This window comes from Bactrocera oleae, chromosome 4, assembly GCF_042242935.1.
Source record: "Bactrocera oleae isolate idBacOlea1 chromosome 4, idBacOlea1, whole genome shotgun sequence".
Taxonomy (NCBI): Eukaryota; Metazoa; Arthropoda; class Insecta; order Diptera; family Tephritidae; genus Bactrocera; species Bactrocera oleae.
Window position 1 is genome coordinate 64,306,713 of NC_091538.1, and position 20,924 is coordinate 64,327,636.

Consider the following 20,924-nt stretch of genomic DNA (forward strand, 5'->3'; position numbering starts at 1 on the left):
GGCAGCAGTACAATATCTGAACAATTGTTCACATCAGACTACTATAGCATATAGCTACCATACAAACTGACCGAGCAAAATCAAGTTCTTTTATGAAATTTTTTTAATTTTTGAAGGGTATTATAGATTCGGTACAAATGTAGTTAACATTTTTTCTTATTTATTTTTTTTTAAACTTAAAATCGTATGATTTTTGGATTACTCACATCAGCAGCCCCACATAACATTTACGCGCATGCGCGTATGCATGTCCGCCTATATGGTAAACCATGCGTTTGGTTGTTTATAAATATGTGTATATCTGTGAATTTTGAATGAACTTGCGCTTATGTTAATTTCAATGCCGTTAAAACTGGTTGTAGACTTTGGCAAAAAGCAGCCAGCAAAGTCATATACATACGTATGTAAGCGTACATATTTACTTGCGGCGTTCACTTATGGATGATGATTTTTAAGTTTGTTTCTCTTCTTACTTCACTCGGCTTGAAGGGTAGCATGCATGCATGCTTAGCTTCTTTTTAAGCTATTTGATGTGAAAGATTTAGCAGAAATTGCAAATGCATGAAACCATGAGTTCAACGTTCATGCAATGCCTTTTTCAATAGCATTTTTTAAATACTGAAATGAAAGTAAAATGTATTTATTAATATGCGGTTTAAATGAAAAGTGTTAAGAAATTCATTTTTATGCCACACAGAGGTCAAATCATTATAATTATTACTGAAATTTGGTTCAAAGAAAGCCAAGTAATTACAGTTTTTGAGTGCAAGTCATTCAGTCTGCGAAGTCAAATGAAGTGTTATTACAAATTTTATGCATACAGAGTACAGTAAGCACTGGATATGAGTGATGATTTTAGTCAAATATACATTTTAATCAAATATACATTTTATATTAACAAATTAAATTTTTTCAACGTAAAAAACATAAAAAACATTAAAAATATTTATATTCGTACAGCTTTCTCAATATAGCAAGTAAAAGTGGAAATAATTTTTATCATGTTTGAAAGTGTTTATGGCAACTAATATTGCTTATTTCCAACAGATTTATCAATTTGAAAAATGTTCGCATTAAAAAAAAAAAAACACTTCCAGTGGGACTGCTACAGCTGGTAGTTTTTTTTCAACCCATTATTTACAGATTACAGAATTATAGTTTATAATTTAAAAATGCAGAAGTGCACACTTTAATATTGTAAAATCCGCAATAAATTTAAGCTTTAAACATTCTGTTTGTAGTAAATTTTTCTTTGGTTACATTATACAATCACATTTATAAATCATAATGGTCTTCCTCGCAATTTTATTATCAGATAAAATTTGGCAACAATAGTTTGTAATTAAAAATATATTACTGCTATAGTAAAATATAAGCAGATTCGAGAGATTTTAAACTATAAATGGATAATAGTTGTACACTTTATAGGCGAAATTCACTATGTCGCTGCTTATTTACGAGTACTTTTATATATTAGAAACTTTGAAAATATTATAAAGTTGAATTGAAAGAGTATTTTTTATACCAAGAAACCGACACAGCTTTGGAAATATGACCAAAATATTAAAAATTTAAGAAATTTATAAGAGACAATATTTTTCACATTTTCCACTTTATTATTTATAGCATTGTACATCTAACGGCATCTCTCCAAACTAGTACGTTATTTTTTCAGCAAATTCTTCTAACAGATAGCTCAAAAGGTTGGTCAGTGAAATATTGGACAAAATGACCACAAAATTTAAATATTTTGACCAAAGTCAAACGATAACTTCAATGCTCTTTCAACATTTTCTTTTTTTTCATTTGCAATGTATCGATATTTTCGAGCAAAAATAATATAAATCGAAACTCTTTCTTTCGAAAAAGAAAGAGAAAGACAGTGAGCGATGTCAAGTAACTGATTTTATATAAAAATATATATTAGTTTTCGACCTGCACTCAAAAAAAAAACTTAATTAATTATCCCTCATAATTAGTCCTTGATTAGAGTTCAATTTTGCATTGCAAATAACCAATTATTGTGCTATATTCGAGGTCCCTACCAATTTCGCTATTGCAAATATTAATTTTATTTATTTATTTATTATTTCTATTTTGTGGCATGTGGAAAAAATTGCGAGAAGTGGCATTAATTGCCATTTATTTGAGCAAATGCAATGCAAACAGACAGACAAAATGATAAATGTACACAGTGTTAATTTTTTAAACAAGAGTAGCGACAATCACGGCAATAACAAAACAAAACATGTTAAAAGGTGTTAATGACATTTAATGAGTGCGCCGCCAGTTTACATTATTCTACAACAACAAAAACAATAAATATCGTTAGTATGCCGCTGCAACAGGTCGTTGCAGCAGTGCAATGAGTGAGTAAATAGATAAGTGTCGCCTCAGTGACAATCCGTGACACATGACAATTGTCACATGTATTGTTGTGTGTGTGCGTGTTGTTGTTGTTTTAACTGCTGAATGATGCAACTATTTAACTGTGTATTCGCAGGTGGGTGTGTGTGGTTTGTGGGTAGATTCCTACCTGCATTTTGCTAATGTATTTGTAGGTGTGTATGTGCCCAGCTAAGTGATAAATATGAAGTTACATTTTGCCGCCTTATGTGGTTTTATGTACAAATACATATGCATTTAAGTATGCATGAAATTGTGTGTGAGAAATGTAAATGAGTAAGAAACAAAAAATCGAACTGCATTAATCAGCTGCGAGCGATGCATATCGATTTACGAACTGAAGTTATTTGCTGACTTGTAGATTTTCCACTGATGCATTAAATATTAGATTAGGAAACTCTAAAAAATATATATATATAATCACTTTAACACTTGAAAATTGATGACGTTCAAACGTCGAAAGCAAATGACGCATCGATGCATGCCGTAAACGTTTGTCATGTCGACATGATGTTATAAACCGATTGTGATGGGTCGAGTGCGAACATGAGTAAAATACAGCCATACCCCGATGTACACTTATGTATACATACATTTATATATATATATATGTACGTGCTAATGGTACAAATAATGTGTGCAAACTATTTTTAAACACTGATGCGATCATTAAAACGTCACACTAGCGTAAATCAGTGACAGCCTTGTGATAGATATGACCATCACGTAAACATTGTGCAACAACAATTTTGCGTTCGAGTCGAACCGGTGTAAAGCCGTTCAATTTGTTTGCCACGAAATAAAAGATATGGCGAATCCTAAGTATTTTCTCGTCGTTATGGTTTAATATTTCGCCAGACGCTTAATTATCTTATAATAATTGCCGATTGCAAATTTTGTGATTGCAAAAAATAAATCATAATTATAAAATGCTTTTAAATGTGTGTAAATATTTTTTGATTTTCGATTTTGCTATTCCCGTAATAAGATGATTTGTTTTTAATTTGTTTCAAGTGCGTATGAAGTAGAAACAAGAAAAAACGTTATCTTCGGCTGCACCGAAACCATTATACCTTCAGAGCTTAATTTTTTATAGCATAAAGGGGTTTAAAAAGATCTTTATCTTGATATTGTTCGGTCAATTTGTATGACGGCTATATGCAGTAGTGGTCCGACATCGGCGGTTCCGACAAATGAACAGCTTCCCGGGGAGAAAAGAACGTGTGCAAAATTTCAGATCGATATCGCAAAAACTATTGTATATGTAGGCAGATGGACATTGCTAAATCGATTCAGCTCGTCATACTGATTGTTTTCAAATATATTGTATACACTTCGTAGAGTCTCCGACGTTTCCTTCCGGGTGTTACAAACTTCGTGACAAACTTAATATACCGTTCGTTTTTTTTTTGTTTTTTTGAAACTGCATTTCTGATATTGATTTTTTTGACAAAAACTTTACTGCCATTTAAACGACGTGTTTAATATATTCTCAGTTATTTTTTTATTACTCAAAATATGTTTATTATAAATTGAGAATTTCATGTCAACTTTCATATAGCTTGTAAGATTCGCAATTTTTCATTTTTTTCACCGAATCTCCTTTGACATTCATCAGGGCTGTCAATATACCATAAGCAATAAGTCCTCGTTAAATGGACTTCTGTAACGATTTGTATTAATGTTATGTAAAACTAAAAAAACGAACTTTGAAAACAAGATATCATTTTAGCTTCAGCAATATTTTGTCGATATTTTTTGAAGATTATCGGTTCTCCACCTACCTACCTAGTTCCACAAAAAAGGACTAATGTTTCATACTTATTTCTCACATCATTTTATACGTACCCAACGATCTCTGAAATGCTTATTGATATGATAGACTTAGATCTCAGCTTCATGTTAGAGTGCTTCTATAATACCACGAAAACTGAACTTCCTTTCTGCGGTTCACTCTAAACTAAAACTTTTACTCTAGTAATCATAATTGCTGTAGAAAACAACTTAATCCAATTGATTTAAACACATTTTCTTTTAGATTTCTGACAAAATGCACACTTACTTTCTCCTTCGCTAATTGTTACATACAGAGTAAACATTGCTTTTCAATTTCGTGCTCCATAACATCAAACAGATTGAAAATTTGTATGCTTAACCTGTTCGCCTGTTTTTTACAAGCGCACAATTAGCTAGCGCTCATTTATCATGAACTGTCAAATTAAGTGCGCATGCAACGCTGTGTGTGAAAGTTGTCCACATGCAATGGTAAGAAAGAGATAGCGAATGTATCGAACTAATCACTGATGATAGACAAATAAATCGCGGGAAAGGTGTGAGTTTTCGTATTTCCCGTATTTTGTTTTTAGTTCTTAAGTGTTTGCTTGGATGTTTTCAATGAATTTTAATTGTTGAATTATTTTTTACATTTGCAATACTCTGAACAGATTGAAGTACATTCCAATTTTTTAGTTGATTGAAAATGTCTCGAATCATATAGCTATATACAAATATTTCGAGTACGAACCACTCAAACTACATCTGAATATACATAAGTTCTTATTTATCTTCATGTTGATCGTGTGCTTACGTTATTTAAAAGGAAATCAAAAATTAACTGAAGTGTCCAAATGTCTGTGTTGTTGCAAATAATAATAATAATAGGAATATCAGCATCAACTGCCAAAAATGGTTTGACTACAAAAGCAGCGCAGCAATGCCAAATCAGTTTTTCGCAATATGTATTTTTAAGAATTTTTTATTATTGTTGTTTGTATATTATTATTACTCGTTGCTTCTGAACTTCGCCAAAATGTGATGATGACAAACGAGCAACCTTGACTCACTGTCAAACCAAAAATAATATTAGCTAAAGACAAGAAAAAATGTTAAATTCGGTTGCGCCGCAACTATAATACCCTTCACATAAAAGTGTTTTCCATACAAGGACTTGATATATGTTATAGGGATCCTATTGGAACAGGTTGTTCGGTGATTGTACCTTTTTTTTGGACAATAACACCTGCAAAATTTCGGAAAGATATCTGGTCAAATAAACAAGTTTTCATACAAGCATTTGATTCCGACATATGACCAGCTTTTTGGAGGAAAAAAGACGTGTTCAAAATTTCACTTCAAAAATTTCAAACACTTCGTTCGGTGATTGTACGTGCAAAATTTCAGATCGATATCTAAAAAACTGAGGGACTAGTATATATAGATAGACGGACAGATGAACTAAATCGATGCAGCTCGTCACGCTGACGATACGTAGTATATATTTTATAGGGTCTCCGATGTTTCCTTCTCAGTGTTTAATACCTGAGTGGCAAACTTAATATACCCTGCTTAGGGTATAACAATATACGACAAAAAGTAGATAATATACGACAAAAAAGAATTGGAATAAAACTAAAAGTTTGAAAAATTTGGCGATTAGATAATTCAGTAAGATTAAAAAAAAATAGGTTGGTTTTTTAAATTTTTGGTAGAAAAAAATATTTTGTATATAATGATTAAAAATAATAATAATAAATGAGTGAAAAGTGTATATTTTTAAAAATTTCTGAAAAAGTATTTTTTCACCTCAGGTACGTGCTTATACTTCTCCTTTCTTTTGCCGGGTTTTAAACAATTAGATATACGAGGTCCTAGGGACACCTGTGAATTTACTTTTTATGAAAGCTTTTTAGTATTAGTAATTCCAAAACAATCCCAACTTCGTTGGGAGATTTGAAGACTACAGTGCTATTTGAAATTCCAAATTATTGCTTTATACTTTCGCCATGCGACTTACTCTTCAAACTGTGACATTTAACTACCTCTTCATCAAATATATTTATTGCCTGTTATAATTTAAAAAAATTGTTCTAATCTCTTTTAATTTCCTCTTTTCATTGCAGCTACTTTCACTAAAGGTATGTATGTGAACATGCATCTTGGTAAAATGTCGTCACTTTTAGTTTTATTCCTTGAAATTTATCACAATTAAACATTCACAAATGGCGAAGCTAGAGTAGTTGGTCGCGCGTGCCATATTCTGTATTGCGACTATAAACGATGAACAGAATAATAAATTTTGAGACACATACACACTTACAACCATTGCCCGAGAAAATTTGTATGTCTCGTATGCCTAATTTCTGTCAGCTAGTCATTTCCCCTCTAGTAAATTGTTCAATTTATGCTGTCACATTTCGTTTCAGTCACTTAGCAAATATTTCACGCTCATATTTATCATTTTTTATAACTATTTTTATAATTTGAATCACTTTTCGTTAGGAAAAAATGTTTTTCTTTTTTGTAATTTAGCATTTTGCTTTAATTTCCATTCGCTTTTGTGGAACATTCTTTATTATTACCACTATGACATGATCAATTCAGCGCCTTGGTTACCATATTATATTGCTGGTCATATTTATTTATTTTATATATCAGAAAAGGTGACGCAATTCTAATTCATAATAATAGTTAAAAGTGAAACTCGCTTGGAATAGCTTAGTGCTTTTGAATATCTCAAATTAATTATTTGCATTTTATTTACTCGTATGTCAAGCTGAAACATATTAAAAATGCATTAAGTTAATTATTTGAATAATTCATAATTGTATTTAAATGCAATTGGGAGATTAGATGAAGTGTTAGTCGTCACGAACAGCAAAAAAAATTTTTTTTACCATTTGTTCTTACTTCGAATTCATTAGTATTTTGAAACCGCCCCCTTATTTATCAGTCTATCCTGTAATGCCTTTTTTAGACCAGTGCAAAAACCTTTAAAAATTATATTAAAAAAAATCATAAAATGATTTACGGGCGATCTGAGGTCGGGAAAAGGAAGGAAAGGAAAAGGAAGGAGGGGGGCGTGACAGAATTTTTAAGGGTTTAGAATGGTTTATCTCGATTTCCGGCTAAACTATGAGTCCTATAGAAAGAAGTTATATGGCAATGTTGTAGGTAATGAAAAGATCTATAACTTTTGTACAAATACTTTTCTCACATAGCCTCAAAATGTATGTGGGAAATTCTAATAACCAACTTTTTGCGTTTTCTATTCTCATCTTGTAAAAACATTTCTTTCTGTCACGAAATTTTGTGGAAACTCAAAACACTCAAACATACTGTATTTTTTTATTTAAAATATTTATTTTTTCTACTTATCCTACATATATCGAAAAAAATCTTAATGTTCAATAAAAAAAATCTAAAGTCAAAATATCAAATTTTTTTAAAATGTCAGTATGCTTTATATTCTTGAAAGTCTCTGCTTTCAGATGGTATATGACATATATACGGCACTACGGTAACCGCACTCAAAACCGCACTAAACTAATAAGTAGCTGAAATAAAAAAGGTGCTTTTAATCGTTTTTCGGCGGAAACAAGTAATTGTCTTTGTTTATTTCGATTCTCCAGACTTTCTTTTTTATGTTGATAAGCACAGAATTTCAAAAACTCGATTTTTTGCATTAACTTATGTGGTATGCATATTCGATAGCATATATTTGAAAACATTCTCCGAAAATTTTTAATTAATCCGGCAAATGATTTGAGATATGTATGTATGTATGTGTTTGTAAAATTTTTTAATTCAGTGTAATCGGCTCCCAAATCTTTAAACACGTTTTCTTGATGCGCTGCTTTCACAGTCGGTGAAGAAATTTTCTCCGAAACAGCTGGACTGATCGCCTTGAAATTTTCCCACGATCCTTTTTAGATATAGTAATCGAAGGACTATACGAGTTTTGATCACAAATTTGAAGCAGCTGTGAAACGTAAATTCTGCACAAAAAAAAACTATTATTTTTTCGAAAATTGCCACACATGTATATATTTTCATACATATAGGTACCGTATCAATTCATTCTTGTACCTATATACGTGTGTGTGTGTCTTTCGTTCTCATAAAGCACAATGAACTTCAGTTTGTTCAGAAAACTCAGCAAGAATTTGCAAGAACCTCACTTAATAGGCGATCAAATTAAAAAACAACAACAATAACACAAGTGAGTACTTGCGCTCGTACTCGTAAAATATCCATAAACCTCTTAGTCATCCTTTTTTTCTAGTTCAACGGTTTGTTGAACTTTACATTGGCATGAATAGCATGTTTTAAAGCTTTTTCTGTCAAAGCATTGAAATTTTAACGCACTCTCGGTTAAATTTCGCGCTTTTATTTAAACGCCGACGATTTCAATAAATACGATATATGCATATATATATATAAGTATATACTCGTATGTATATTATTTAGGCCTACACAAGTCAAAGTGGCAAATAAATCATTCGAATACTTAACTTATTTACTTAATTTGTTGAATTGAATGCTATTTGTTCTTAATAGCATAATATATACATAAATTCAAGCAAGTAGTAAGAAATGATGTATATGATTCCGGAATAAACATAGTGTAATCATATTTAATTTTTTTTCCTCAAGCATAAACAATATCGAATTTTGAAAATCCATCTCGAAAGTCCAGCTATTGAATTTTAGTTTTTATGAGCTCACCTGTATATTATATATGTGAATTATCATATATCTAACTATTTATTCAAATATATTAATTTACATACTTTGCCTTCTGTAATATGTATTTTTTTCTTACATAGTTTTGATCTCTGTAAAAAATAAACTCAAATAATAATACTTCACATTTAACAGCCATCATGCATTGAAATATGAAACTAATAAGGAGTGAGGCAAAATTATGTTAATTAGTTCAACTCATAGCATATTCAATACCCGCATAAGTAATACTTCGCAAAGCATACCTTTTGCAAGCTTTATCTACATATACCCATGTATCTATTTTAATGGCCAGACCCTGGCAAATGAGAGCGTAAAAGAGTGGATTGCAGAATATACAGTGTGTTTACCTCTTTTTTTTTGTAATTTTTTTCAAGTGACGTTTTACTTAATGAATAAATAAAGATAATGTATATTTACTGGACTTAATGTATTTTAATAATTGGTGGTTCATTTTTAAAATCTTTGAATTACCTTGATCCCAAATTCGATCTTCAAGAGGACCTCCGTAAAAGGATGTATGGTGGTGAAGAAGATTTTTCTGATTTTTGACAAAATGACGTAAATTAATTCTTTGTGTAAAAATTTAAACTTCAGAGTGACTTAAAAAATCGAATATGTTGTCAAAAATTGTATTCTTTCAATCACTATCTGACAAATATATGTATCTATTGTATGAAGCTTGTGTGAAAAGTATTAAGTCGATCGGTCCATCCCATTCGAAAAAAATTTCTCAGCGACTCTGATAAAACCTTCTGAGGAAACACTTTTTATGTTAATCTTGTTAATACATTCATACCTGCGAAACTATCTGTTAGATCAACTTCGAATTTTCGAATATACTTTTAAATATATCTACATTTGATATACATGCAAAAACACAATTCAATTTTATTTTGAATAAAAAGTTGATAGGTTAGAAAGTACTGTAGATGTATTAACTATTTAAATTGTTTCAGAAAACAGCAGTTTATTGTAACATCATAATAAAATCAGACACGGCTTTTGTTAATTAAAGAAAAAAGCTTTTAATTTCACATGCTTGCTACAAATTAAAAGTCAGTATGTTTAGACTTAGAAATGATCGACGAAATATATAAATATAAAAAATTTTGCTTTCGATAAATTAGTTGAAGCTCCTTTTGGTAACTTTTACAAGAAAACAAGCTTTTGGTCTTTTGGGAATGACTTATGTAGAAAATTAAAGCTTTGAATCACATGCTTCTTTTCAAAAACCAAACCAACAAAAAAAAACAAACAGATGAGGCACTAAGTAAATATTACCGCACACCTTTTGAATGGGCTTTTACAATCATCTGTTGAAGCAGTACTAATTAACAGATCACGCTCAAAGTCTCGTTAGACTCCACTATTTCTGTCAGAAAATCAATACACTGTATAGATGTGTGTGCATTTGTAATGTACTTGTATTGAAGACACTTGACGATAATTTCACAACTATATGTCACACTTCTCAGTAAATACGGAACACGTAATATTTCCAGTCATACAAACAAACATATTTACATATGTACTTATGTATGTACGATTATATATGTTAATACCAAAATGCATCAGCATACAAATAAAGTTTAACACCAATGTTTTTAACAGATATTTATGCCCAGCGGCTACTGAGATTTGTTAACATATATCGTCGAGTACTTAGAAATATTTGTGTAATAAGAAATATATATATTAATAAGAACCTTTTTTCATTTTCATTTTTCACTTTTGTGGTTCTCAGTTGGATTAGAATTTCAACAAATGACTATAATTTCGAAAATTTGATTAATTTAAAACTTTATTTTAGTACAACTATTCAATTTCCAGCTCACATTCATTCTCTTTCCCAACAAGCAACTGATATATTTTACTTTATGTTGACCTACTTCTATGTAATATCCTTTGTATACATTTTCTATATATTCGAGGTCGTACTAAAATATTTAGTAAATATTTCTTCAAAGTTAGAATACCCTGAGCTGGTGCGATTTTAGCGAAAAACTTTCAGTATTTTTCTATTATAGATTTCTCGGTCTAGTTTGCGTTTACCTGCCGGGCACTGTCGACTGCAATTTCTTAATCGCTTCAACTCTTCTCTTCTCTCTCACTTTCATACGTAGATATTTCCAATTCAATCAGTGAATCACGTTTGCTGCGCTTAAGTGAAATATTTTGAATTATGCTTTAGAATGCAGTATAGTTATTAATTTCAGTAAATTTCAAAACAAATATTTACATAAAATTTTTCTTCCATAAAAAGATAAAAATATTGTATATTTACATACACTTAAACGTTTTATTACACAAATAAATGTTTAATTTACAGCTAAGTACCACTCGTAAGCTCTCTTGCGAAAAATTATGGAAATTTTCACAATCTCCTCAAATTGTATTCAATGCCCAGAAATGTAGGCAATGCATCATTTATTATGTGCATTAATATAGGTAAGCGTGCGACTGATTATTTGCCTCTCACTCCCTCGCCGTTACACACACTTGTTGCTATATAAAAAAAGGTACTAATCCAGGCGTTAAAACGTTACTAATAACTTGATTGTGTTTTCAATTGTGCCCAGCAGCTGCTTTATAGAAATATTAACTCTCCTGCATTCAAACCTCTATTTATTGTTGAAAGATAGCAACGCTAAATGCTTGCCAATTTGCATTGTAATTATAAAAAGATTTACTTTCATATTAATTCAAAATATAAATAACAAAAAATAATTAGCTGCATAAATATAACTCACACTTATTTGTGGAGGAAAAATATGTAAATTTGGCATTTAAATTAATGAAATTAACAAAAGTTAATATCAGCGCATGTTAACATTTATACATATATATTGTATACATGTACAGATATTTGCTAGCTTTAGGCTTACACTAAACTCACTTTTCCAAGCCTTATACATATGTGAGAGTGATATGTGAAAGGAACAAACTTGTTGATACACTGTGGCGTATGAGTTACGTGAAACTTGCATTAAGACTTTTGCAGTAAACTTGTTTTTGAAAAAATATACTTCCTAATAATTTTTAGATCTTTGGTTATTTGAACATTGGATGTTTGTTTTTTTTTTTTTTGCAGTGTACCAATATATTAAAGATTGTATCCACTTTAAGCTTACATCACCTTTTAGAAGCATGCCGAAATGAAACTTGTGAAGAAAATATGATTTTGCTAATTTAAAGACCCATAGCGACAAAAATAAACAATGCGCAAAATTAATTTTAAAGACCAGTCCAAGATTTTCAAATATCGCAATTTTTTCGTTTAAAGCAAATTTTAGGGCCTTAAAACATTTTTATTTAACATTAAATAAATGTGGTATTAAAATGTTAATATACTTTTTTTATACCCACAAATCCATGTTTAATAAACCCTGTGAGATAGAATTTTAATTTTTATTTATATACTTCCCCAATAAATTGGCGAATTTATGGTGACCTTGTAGCTTTCCTTGGGCTCTAGACTGGCCTAACCTTTCAATAAAGCCGTACTCTGTGTGTTTCTTAGGTATGAACACAATTACTTTTTAGCATACTTAATACACTTTTATTGTTCATAAAATATATTTCAATAAAAAATTTAATTATTTTTTAAAGAGTAGATATGAAAAAACATTTATTTTAACTGTTTAAAAATTCAGCGAAGCCACAAAAATCGTTTGTTTATTGTTGTTTCGTATAAAATTAAGATTTTTAAATATTATTTCGTTGTAGACGATCGTCACAACTTAATCTACTTAAGCAAAATATTTGATAACAAGGATGTAAAATATTTTTAATTTTATATTTTATCTTTTCATTAGTCTGAAAAAATTCACTTTCAAACCAAAATATGCATTTATACGTACGCATATGTTTATATGTTAAGTATGTATATTTGCACGCTAGACCATCGCGGTCTGGTCGAGCCACATACATAAATATATACACAAACGTATTCAATAATTTTCAATTTCATTTCACTTGGCGCAGTGCCATATAAATTGTTATTGTTGCTGAAGCAAAATATATATATATATATATACAATAATATGTGCACATTAATTCACCGTATTTAAACATTAATGGTACGTGCATGCATTTATACATATCACCGAAGTGTTTTATTTTAATTATTTTATTGTAATTATATTAATACATTTGTCTGCGCGCATTCATTCCTCAAATAACTTAACACACTTGATATATGGTAACAAAAAATTATATACTATTTAAAAAAAAAAATTTTTTTTTTACTTTTTAATTGCACTTTATTGCTTTTTGATTAAGAATCTGAAATGTTTATTCAGATTTAAAATTCTTTATAATATTCTGCGTTCTTAGCGAATTGCCGAGTTCTATCTCAAGTTCATCTCTGCTATTTGTCTGTCAGTGGCAGTGTATTCCTATATTCATGTGCATTCCTAAACACATGTGAACTGAAAAATATATTTCAAAAGTATTTGCCCACATTTTTGTAGATTTTATGTGTGGTTTGTTGGTTTTGCTCTGTCACTGATAGTGAGATGCCGCCGGCAACAGCCATTACACTCAATCAGCAAACCCAGCCACTTGTTGCTCACGCATACACACGTGCGCCTGCGTCCATACACTCACACACACACACACTCAAGTAAGGAAGGGTCAAGTTCAAGTGCAATGCAAAGCTACAGCAGAAAAATTGTTTGCTTTGGCTGCTTAGCAAATTGTTTCCTGTGTGTGAGAAATATGTCGGTGTGCTTGTAAGTGCGTGTGTTTATCTGCTAACTTCCTGCATGCGGCTTTGTTTCGTATGCACGTACATATATACATACGTGCGTATGAAAATGTTGAATGCAGATTGTCTGATATTCTGCGAATTTCAAATGCCTTCTGTAGCACATTTATGCAATGTTGGTAAGTGCGAATGCAATTTTATGCACAGATTTGTGTGTGTGTGAGTTTGTATATAATTGTTTGCACAGCGTGAATTGGCTTGTGGCGCAAACTCATATTGCATTTCCTGTTTTTGGCTTTAACAACAACGCGTTTTTTCGTATTATCAGTTTGCATTTACTTTGCTTTGTGATATTTTTTTTTGTGTATTAGCTTTGAATTAAATTGTAGAAAATTTTGTGTTTACTATAATAATGTTTTTTCTTCGCATTAGCAAAATATTCGATGCCTGCGCTTATCATTTAAAGCATTTTAATTTTATTTTATTATTCACGCACATGCTTTATAAACCAAGGACGCTAATTTTTGAAACCGAAAATAATAATAGAGTGATGAAACTCACTGGCAATGGAAGGAAAAATTATTTGCGTTCTATTTGAGTTTGGGAAGTGAAAGAGTACTTGAGTTTTTAAGAGTGACAATCGGTTTATCTTGCATTTTCGGAAAAACTTCAAGTTCTATGACAAAAAGTTGAATAACAAAGTTGTAGGTAATAAAACGATCTACAACATTTGTGTTTACATCTTTTTCACATAATCACAAAATTTATATAATAAATTTTTTTGGTTTTTACTTCTATCTTTCCCCAAAAAAAAAAATGTTCTAGAAGTTTAGTGTAAACTAACCTTTTTATTACCAAATTACCAAAGACATTGAAACTTTTTGGTTTTAAAATAACAATTTCTTCTCCTTATATTGACTTAATATCGAAAAAATAGCACAATTTTCAATCGAAAATTTTCAGATCAAAATAAAAGCCGGTGGGTTTTTTCTTCATTTGTGATGGATATATACATTACCATGCTTGTGAGAAAATATACATTACCATGCTAACTTGACTCAGCAAATGCAAAAACAAGACTGCACTAAACGATTTAAAGCTGTTTTTTTTTATTTTATCTACCTGCTCTGTATATTGAATACTGGCAAAATAACAAATGGAGGAAATAAAAAGTAGCATGACAAAAATTTTGCCTTTTATTTGGTTGTTTGAAAATCTTCTCCAAATCCAAATCTTCTCTTACCAACTATAGATCAGCTGTGTGTCTACTAATAATGTGCTGAATTTTTCTTGCAATTTTAAGAAGCATTCCCAAAGCATTACAAGACATTTCGGCATTTGAAGCATGGCAGGAGAAGCAAATACCATGCAGTGCTGCCAAATCCGTAGAAAACGAATCATGCCTCATACTTTTCTAAATTGTTACTTTGAAATGATGTTTACGAAGTAAAAAGATAACTAAATAAGTAATTTATTAAACAAATACAAAAATATCTATAAACGCGATGGACTGTAAAGGATTTGTGTAGGTTGAGTTGGTTAGTTGAGCGTAATTAAATTGATCACTGCCGCCGTTCTCATAGCCGCCACGTAATTATTAACAATCTAATAAAATAAAGCAGTAATCGCAGACAATTTAATTAACTAAAGACGCAAACATACAACGCTTGCAATATATATCCGTTTAAAGTGCGTCATTTTGTTTAACTTTATTGGAAGTGGGTTGTTGGTGTTTTACTAGGGTAGTACACATATCGCTACAATAAATTTCTTTTTAGACAGTGCTGCCATATGTTTTTTTTTTATTGCCGTTATTTAAAGAAATTCACTTTTTCCCAAATCAAGCATGTACTTCTTGCTCACAAAAAAATAATTAAATAAAAATCCACCCTAATACATATACATAATTGCAGCATTTTAGGTACTATAACTCTTGCTTAAAATGTGCCGACATTGACAGTGACAGAAACAATAACATTGCGATGTCTTCACTGTCCAGACATTTTTAATTTCTTTTATTCAATTTACCAATTAAAAGCAACGAGAGACGAAACGCCTTAAGCGCTAATAATTGTTTAATCATATGGCAGCGTAAAAAAAATTCAAAAATATGACTGGAAAGTTATAACGGCATATGAGTATTTGTGCATAAGTCGGGCTACGTTGTATGTATGTATGTATGTTTGTTTGTATGCATGTGTGGGTGCTCGTGATTTCAATGGCAAAAATTCAATTTCAATGTGGACACATTTAAAGCGGGATAAAAATTCCTTAATAGAAAATTGTCAATCCGAACAACCCAGCAGCATTAATATACTCAGCTATGTGAATGTCTGTCACATTTTCTTTTAGTGCATTTCTCTGGACGCCTAGTTACGCTTTATGCATCCATTATAGCACATACCTACAACTATTTGTGACCAAATGTATTGACCATTTCACTGTGGCAAGTAGGAGCAGCCAACGCAACAAGTCGCAATTGCAGACTATGATCGTCGGCTTTTCAGATTTATAACTGCATAGTCGATTTGCAACACTGCGTAGGTGTTGTTGCATGCCATATCAGTGGCAAGAGCCATTAGGTTGACTCTGATTGGGTTTATTTGAAACTAAAAAGTCGAAAGGCGAAAACGTTGACGATCACTTAAGCGCCCGCACAGTAACTACATATAAGTATATTTGTATATATATAGGTATATATGTATATGTTAGCTTTTCTATTGTATGTATTATAACATATATAGTTCCCGCAGTTAACAGCTTGACGTTAGTGTTGCAACAAACAATCGAATGCGCCACAGTTGGCAGACAACCGGCCAAATAAATTAATAACAAATAATAAAACTGTCACATGGCCATTGGCCCGAGGACATTTGGAGGCCAAGTGTACGAAAAATATCTAACTCACCAATAATAAAGTAAAAGGCCGGGTCGGTTCGTTCAAGCCGTTGCCTATCTGCATGCACATATCTATATTTGTATGTATGTAAAAGCGGCAGCCTCTAGCCGCTAACTGAAAACAGCCAATTAGAGCTTTCACCCAAAAAATGAATGGCTTTTCGCAATTCGCATATTTTGTTCAAATTCATTCATACATGCAATTATTAATATAATATATTCAGTGATTTATTAACATCGGCATTATTGTTTTTTTTTTTTGTTTTTGGCTGTCATGTTGACTTGCCTCCCGCAGTTATTGCAAATACTTCATTAATTTCCCACATTTCAAATATGTTGTTGACACTAAAATAAAGCACAGCAATAGTTTTGCAAACCTGCTGGCGCATTTCTCCACAGCTGGCCAGTGCGTGTGTGGGTGTAAGTGAGAGACCGCGCCGCTTGGGTGTGCAGACAGCAACTTTATGCAACAAGTGGCAGGCGACATTCACAACTGAAAGCGATGTTGTTGCTACACAATGCAATAAATTTAAGACTTGAAAAAAATACTAAACATTTTTAAATCTTTTAAATATATTATTTTGTTTACTGTAGAGAAAAATTAAGCAGTTAATGAAACGAATCAGTAGTTATTTCATAAAAAATTGTTGGCAGGCAGAGATAGTATACAAAATGAACTCGTTGCTTTTGTTTACATTTCTCAAATTGTCGTGAATTTTAAGTCCCTCGATCTGTTTGCATCGATCAGCTTTTATGGCAACTATATGCTATAGTAGCCCGATCTGAACAATTTTCTCAGATATTGTACCGTTGCTTTGGACATTAATCCATGTCAAATTTCGTGAAGATATCTTGTCAAATAAAAAATTTTCTTAATTTCAATCGAAAAAGTTTGTACGGCAGCTGCATATATACTATAGTAGTCCGATATGAACAATTTCTTTGGAGAACAATATCTTTAAGATATCTCGTCAATTAAAAAAGTTTTCTTCATTCCGATTGTTCAGTTTTTATGGCAGCTGTATGCTATATAGATGTCCGATAGCTGCTTTGAGAGAAAAGGACGTGTGAAACAGAGAAATTTCAGATTGATATCGCAAATACTGAGGGACTAGTTCCCTTTATGCCGACGGACGGACGGCCAGACAGACGGGCATAGCTAAATCGACTCAGCTCGTCATGCGGATCATTTATATTTATAGAGTCTCTGACGCTTCCTTCTGAGTGTTCAGGGTATAATTATAATTTTACTCTTTATCCTCCGTTGGGAACTTGAAAGCACTGCCTTGATAATATTTTAAGCAAATCCTATCCTATCCTATCTAGAGTACGTAGCTGCAAACATTTCAGAGTCACGCTAATGTTCCAATTATTTTTTAACGAAATTCACAGTTATAATGACGGTCACAAAATCACTGCATTACATATTTTCGCAACATTTCTAATTAGCTAACCTGTGCATATTTATATTCCTCTGTATGTATGTGTATTTCTGCTCCACTATCTCCATTTGCGCCTATCTTGGAAATTACTGAGGCGCACCCATTTATCTGAGCAATTTTAACACATTTGCATTAGGAAAATTGCATTTTAGCCAACTTGTTGCGCGTAATTGACCATGTAAGTACGTGTGTTGCACGCCTTTGCTTTTTCTGCGTGATTTTCATGTGCGCCACAACAAACAACAAACTGGTCAGCGCCACCGCAAAGTGAGTGCGTTGCATGCAACAAAGTCACTTGTGTACAAACACATAAATAATGCACCGAGATAGCTATCTCAAGGCACCGATCGCTGATATGATAAACTCAAAGCGTTCGACTTGAATACAAATATATGCAATTACATACCAACATACATACACACACAAGGAGGCTTGTAGGCAATTTGCACATATTTGGCATTTTCTAATTTAGTTGCCATGAAATTAAAATTGATGATCAGCTTATCTGAATAAACTCGTAGAAATTTGCTGTAGATCCTTATCGTTTATAATCGAATTGTTATGGTGGTATTTAAGGTGGGTAAATATATACATATAAATATTCTGTATTACTCAATTAGTTGAAATTGTCACATTTTGTGAATATATATAACTTTATTTTCAGAATATCCTTAGACCAATGTCTACCCTATTTAAGGGTTTTTATCCACTTGCGAGTCAGAAAAAAATATTTTTTGTGACTTTTTTTGCAGAGGCATTCCATGTCCATTTATTAAATAAATAAAAAAATATGCATTTAGAATTTTTTTTTGCATTGTAAGAACTATTTGCTTTATAGTAAATATAAACCGTTTTGTTCGACAACTTGTCATTTTGAAAGTAATATCATAATGTCACTCTAATAGTCACGCAAAAAAAAAACTGTGACAGTCGCTTTTCACAAGCTTCTCTTAAGACCATTTTTTCACCAGCAAAATCATTCGCCATTGACAGGAACAGGCGGTACTCAATTAGTACCAGGTCCGAACTATAAGGTGGATGCATAAAATTATCCGAACCAAGCTCCCGACAAGTCTGGAAAATCTCTTTCGATATGTATGTTCTGGCCGCTTCTGAGCGATTTCTTACTTCAGACGATCCAATTGCGGACGGTACAGGTGCGAACTAAGAGTTTAGCCATAGTGAAGCAACTCGTACCAGATGATTCCCTGCCAATCCTACCAAACACATAGCAAAATCTTTCTGACCGTTAATCCTAGCTTAACCCTGATTCGATTAAAACCGTATTCGTTGGACTCTTCAAAATTGGGTTGATTGTTTTGCGATTCAGCAGCGATTCGCAGTTGGAAATTCGGTCCATATTAAGCTCCTGGACAATCGAAACTTGATAAGAACATCTGAGAATTCGTTCGGTCCAGCCGAAATGTTCCCGACTCGGAAAACGTCGTTTCGAGAAAAACGCGTTTAAAGTTTTGGAAGCCAATTATACTTAGCCAAAAAAATTATTATAAATACGCTCATATCTCCGATACTATTTGCGGGCTAACTTCAAGTTTTTAGAGAATATTCTCAAATATATATACATTCAAATATTTGTATCTACAATTGTTAAAATTCAAATTTGATGTGAGTTTAAGGTTAAGATGATAACTATCCAAATTAAATTACCAAATATATTCTCAATGTTAGCCCTAAAGATATTTCTTAATTTTTCAAAAGAAAATTTTTTTTTTAGTATTCAGTGCTCAGGTATTATGCGGCAAATGAGTGGTCCTTTATGTTCAAAACCTTCTACGAATGTCTAATGAATTTTTTAGAATTATTTTTACATCAGAAATAAAGACAGTGTTTTGACATTACCTGCAGAAAAGTGGCCGTATTTGGAAGAAACGTATTATATAATGTTATTTGTGGCACTAGCCTCTAGAGTTGACTTAAAGCTTAGTTCACACGAAATATTAATTAATTAAATTCACATTTCAAAATTAATTCTTATATTACTTATAAAGCATTTTACTTAAGTAATTTTTCTTTATCATAAATCTTATAAATCTTCAATAAAGCTCCCATAAAGCTCTAATTGTATAAAAATCAGACCTCTTAAAAACTATATTCATTATATTTTGTAAAAGTATTTTGTGTGACGTAATCAGTTTCAATACATACATATATATATTATATATGATATATACAGAGTATATCATTATTACATTGTTCGTACTGCCAAATAAGCTACGTTAAAAAAGCGTTGTGATTTCTCTAGAAAAGTTTTATTCTAAATAACAAGGTAAATATAAGTTAATTAAAAACTCGGCTGCGTCGCTACAATGATATCTGTATTTGCGAATATGATAAGTAAGTGGTAAGCACATTAATTATAAAGATAATTTTGTTCAGTGGTATAAAGTTTATTAATGAATATAATAAATGCTTTATGCTTGTTGTTGTATTTGGAAGCACCTTAAAATTTATTTTTGGGAAGTCACAACTCATTTTAATCATAGGAAAGACACCTAAAACCGATAAGCAGATATACATACATAGCTACTAATTTAACTGCAAATGCTGACGTAAGAAGAGAGTGTGCGAGATAGTAAGAGAGAATTTTATTTCGAGAGCTATTGATAACTTATCAAAGTGGAATGGAGCAGGTGTGGAAAGAATTGGCAAGTGTGAAAACGTACGAGGAATTTCCGTAAACTCAGTTTGGGTTGGGTAATAGATGTACTAACAACGTAGTTGACAATGTTTTTTGGAGTCATTTAAAAAAAATTTAACGAAAGTAGGAAATTTGCTGCCTATGGGTTAACTTGAAAGAAAAATATATAAATAATAATTCATAAAACGTTGCTTACTTTTTAATTGATATTATTATAGTTTTTATTTTTTAATTAAAAATTATATGTTTTTTTACTAATTATGTAATCATTTTTTCTTTCACTTCA

General features: G+C 31.4%; 1 protein-coding gene across 8 annotated transcripts in view; it reads left to right on the forward strand.

The window, feature by feature from the left end:
• Nucleotides 1–20,924, forward strand: part of wdp (Leucine rich repeat protein windpipe) — a 68,179-nt gene that overhangs the window by 41,781 nt on the left and 5,474 nt on the right. For 5 of the 8 annotated variants that reach the window (XM_070108427.1, XM_014248174.3, XM_014248173.3 and 2 more), the window contains one exon: nucleotides 6,306–6,320. The exons of 2 other annotated variants lie outside the window; for them this stretch is intronic. The gene's annotated coding sequence lies outside the window, so the exon portion shown is untranslated. Of the gene's footprint in view, nucleotides 1–6,305; nucleotides 6,321–20,679; nucleotides 20,762–20,924 lie in introns of those variants that run through there. One more of the 8 variants, XM_014248176.3, reaches the window with a different exon arrangement.